This window comes from Sphaeramia orbicularis, chromosome 15 (assembly GCF_902148855.1).
Source record: "Sphaeramia orbicularis chromosome 15, fSphaOr1.1, whole genome shotgun sequence".
Lineage (NCBI taxonomy): Eukaryota > Metazoa > Chordata > Actinopteri > Kurtiformes > Apogonidae > Sphaeramia > Sphaeramia orbicularis.
In genome coordinates this window covers 27,608,151-27,612,746 of record NC_043971.1, presented here as the reverse complement: position 1 = coordinate 27,612,746, position 4,596 = coordinate 27,608,151, and positions in this window count along the sequence as shown.

The window sequence follows — 4,596 nt, the reverse complement described above, 5'->3', positions numbered from 1 at the left end:
TGTAGGACTTTTGACATTTATTGTATTTGTATTTTATGTAAATACATGCATTCTAAAACTTATCCTGTGTTTTTTGCTTCATTTATTGCACCCAAATTCAGGGTCTAGGTCAGTTTGTTCTGTAAAATGGTACTGACAGGCTATCTTGGACTAAGGGGGGAACTTCACTTCACAGTGAGGGTAAATTGTGTCTGGTTTGTTTTGACATCATTGCCAGTAAAGTGTAAAATGAATTGAACAAAATGCAATGTAAATATGCATTGGTTAACATTTCGTCTTTGTGCTTATCTGATGCAAGGTAAATGTCCTTTGCTCTAGAACTGAACTTTATTCAGTTTTTTGATTTTTATTATGTTTATTTTAATAATTTAGATGTTCTACTTACTTTATTAATTAAAAGCAAGACACTCAAAGATACAGGGTAAAGAATTTTTATCATTACTTTAAGAAATATGTTTTTGAAGAGTTATATTTTATTAGTCAATGTTATTCACTATAGAATGAAACTTGTAAGTGGTACAATGTAACTAAATTTACATTATATTTACTGCAGCAATAAAATGCTTTTATGTGCATGTTCTAGTGGTAAAACCAGATAATTGAGCAAGTATTATTCAATTAAATGTGACACAGAATAATTATTTTACATAATGCTGGCACATGACCATGGATTACTTCAGTCCTTCCCACAAACACCCAAAAGGAAGAAAAGAAACCCACAAAACTCATTAAAAAGTCAGACTTGTATTTTGTCACAACAGTCAGGTTGAAAACAAAGTTTGATAAACCATCAGAGTATCGAAGTGCTAAAAGATTAGAGCATCAAGAGACTACTAACGGTGCCTGCCACTGCAAAGTGCTCAATTTTGGAAAAGGCTAGAAAACATACTGGAATTGTCTTCCAATTTATTTACCAAGCAGAATACTTTTATACCCCAGTGAGGATAAAGCGGGTTCAGAAAAGGAATGAATGAATACTTTTATAAAGCAACAATTTCTCCTAGGATCAGCAGTGTAAGTCACACAAACTGTCAAAACAGGGCCTTTTCCACTGGTGAAGTTATAAAGACTATTTAGATGTATAACAAAAACCTGTGAAGTGACAGGAAGTTGTGCTTATTGGACAAATGGGAGGTGTAGATGTGTAAAAGCTGATAGTGCACTTAAATGGGTTAAGCTTTGAGGATGATCTTTTCAAACCTACTCCTTGTGTTTAATGTTTCAATGTGAATATTCTATCCACTCAGATGTCTCTTTGGTGTTTGTCCACTAGAGGGCAGTAGTCCCCACTCTGTGCATTCCGAGTCATTGTCTCTTATGTCCATTGGTACAGACACTTTGCTCATGTTGCTGCATTTGTGTGTGTGAAGATGTAAAGTAATACTGTCATGTTCATGTTTAAGGAGCTTACTATCACATGGAATCATTTGGCAACATACTTACATTAAGTTTAGTCAGAAAGGTAAAGTTTTTTCAAGTTTTTTTTATGCTGCAAGATGTTATAAGCCACATTATTCACCCCTAAAGACAGCTTAACCCTTTATCAGGCAAGTGACGCACACATTACAGCACAGTGACAGCAACAGTTACAGTGAGGACAGTGAGTCAACAATCTTAGGTTAAATGGGGTCTACAGGGTCTGTAAGGTCCACCTCTGCATGAACAGTGAGTGTAACTGCTTTGTTAGGTACCATGAAGTAATGGTACTAATGTAAGGAATGATGTTCAAAGGGATAATGTGTATGCTGACGTCGCATTCAACATGCACATTATCAGCAATGCATTTTTGTCCTCTGCAGTGGACAAGAGTTTCACAGCTTTATTTAAAAAAACAAACAAAAAACCCCGTCCAATGCAAAAGATGTTTCATTAATAAATAAAAATAAAAAAGATTATCTGAAAAACTGTGGCATCATGTGGTTTCCAATCAAAGCAATTACGTAACATACAGGGTGGGGAAGCAAAATTTTCAATATTTTGAGGCAGGGATTGAAAGACAGTGTATGACCAATTAGTTTATTGAAAGTCATGAGAATTTATTTGCCACAAGAAAATTGACATAATAGAAAATGTTTTTATTCTATGTGTCCTCCTTCTTTCTCAATAACTGCCTTCACATGCCTCCTGAAACTTGTGCAAGTGTTCCTCAAATATTCGGGTGACAACTTCTCCCATTCTTCTTTAATAATATCTTCCAGACTTTCTCGTAATAGTTTTGCTCATAGTCATTCTCTTCTTTCCATTATAAACAGTCTTTATGGACACTCCAACTATTTTTGAAATCTCCTTTGGTGTGACGAGTGCATTCAGCAAATCACACACTCTTTGACGTTTGCTTTCCTGATTACTCATATGAGCAAAAGTTTCTGAAAAGGTATGGATAATAGTGTTAGGTATGATTATGACATCAATATATGTTTGGTTTCAAAACAATTGACATAGTGGCTGCTGAGAAAAAACAACTGAATGTTCATTGTAAATTTTGCTTCCCCACCCTGTAAAAACCCCAAAAGTTTTACTTACTGGGTCTCAGGAGGATAAACTTCTTTGGATTTTTTTATTGAACCAAATATGGTAACTTTATTGACCTTGATTTTCTACATGACAGTAAAAAATGTTGAAAAATTTCACAAAAGTAATGACTTGTTATGTCCTCCAATAACACATTATGGTGGAAATTTTGAATATCGGAGCATTTCTATGAGTGTCCTATAAAGGGTTAATAAATAAACAGTTTGTTACTCATCACACTCAGTTCACACAGACTTTGGCGTGGGGAAAACTGTTTTATATTCAGACAGCTTAAACCCCATCTTTCAGCCAAATGCTCACCTGCTCATCCTTTGAAAATCTTCCTCCCTAATAAAAAAACAGCCTCAACTTCTGACGCTGCACATAACACGAGTGACATAAGATGGTTACCTCTGACATTTGAAGTGTGACCCACTTGCCTCTGTTTCTTTTCCCTCTTTATCTTTGCAGAGTTGCTGTTTGTTTTCTGTTGTGATGACACATACAAACATCAGTCAGCTTCCATTGGTGTGTCACCTCTTGCATGGAAATTGTTTCCGTTGAGCAGCATGTCCTGTGACGTGGAAAATCCTGCTCCCTCTCAGAGATCCCCTTAACTGAAGAAGAAAAAGAAAGAATAATTGTACTGCATGCCACCTCCACGTATGGGCTTTCCTCAGTGAAATGTGGCTTTTTATGAAACAATACACTCTGGATTGAATTGTGGACCATGAACTTTGTATCAATTATGGATGAAAGCGTCCTCCTCATTATTTCGAGCACATAGATTTGTTAAAACATGAGTAGCGGAGGAGTTTTATGCCAGGGTCTCCCCATCTTCTCCCAATGTCTGTGTGGATTCACTCCAGGTTCTCCCACTGTCACAAATATGTATGCTAGGTCAATTCTCTTGTCAGTGCATAAACCTGGATTCGTTCACTCCTCCCTGTGTGTACTATACTGGTTTAGAGGTTGATTTTCCCTGTAATTATAACAATAAACATGAACTTTGCTTCACTTTAGTCTTACTCAATATTCATACTATGTGGTAATGCAGTTTTGTGAGTTTGAATCTCAAGACACCACCAGAAAGAAAGCACACAAATTAATGTATTAAAAAAATCCCCAGAAGGCAGGGAATTAAATGTTTAACACTCAAATTCTAAAACCCATGGAAATGAGGATTCTGTTTTAATGGAAAATGACTAGAAATCAATGAACAATATGTTACAATGGTTACAATGGTTCTTTAATACCACTACTCATTATTATTATTATACTACAGTATAATAATGAGAAGAAGAACAAGAACAAGAAGAACAAGAACCTGAAATATGTCACGGGGAATAAGGACCCACAAGCAGACCTGACGGTTCAACAGAAAAAGGCTCTTTATTGAGCTCTAAGGCAACAACACAAACCCTCCGTTGCTGATAACAGGGAGCGTGGCAAGACACGCAAAGTCCAACAATATAATTACAACAAAGAAGTAGCTTACTGAAACAAAGGAAGCCTGTGGAGACACACAAGATACAAACTAAAGGTCCTACAACCGTAGGGTGTTGCAGGTGAGTACCTGGCCGACCAGGAATAAAGGGAGGGGAGGCACAGACAAAAGGTGACGGCAAAGTCATAAAAAACAACCTGACAAAGAGTGCAGGGAAAAGCAGTGTGTGGTGACTGACAGATGTGTGATGCAGATGAGCGACAGGTGAGTGGAGTGAGGAGTGATGAGAAAGGTGGATGAGTGGGCATGACAGAATATAAATATAAACAACAAAAAAATTAGTAAACGCAACTGTGGTGGAAAAATTTAAAGGTAACAGTGCATAACAAAATAAAAGAAATGAAATCCAAGAAATATATATATATTTCAAAGAGGAGATATTAAGTAAAAAGAAGACAAAATAAACATTAAAGCAGCAATGAAGCAACAAAATAATATAATGTAAACAAAAAAATAGTACAAAGGCTGACATTGTTAAAACAATTTGGCAAAAATGCTTTTTAAGAAATAGTTTTGTAAATCATCTGTGAAAATGTGATGTTTTTCTTCCATTAATACTTGTCATATTTTCAATAGAA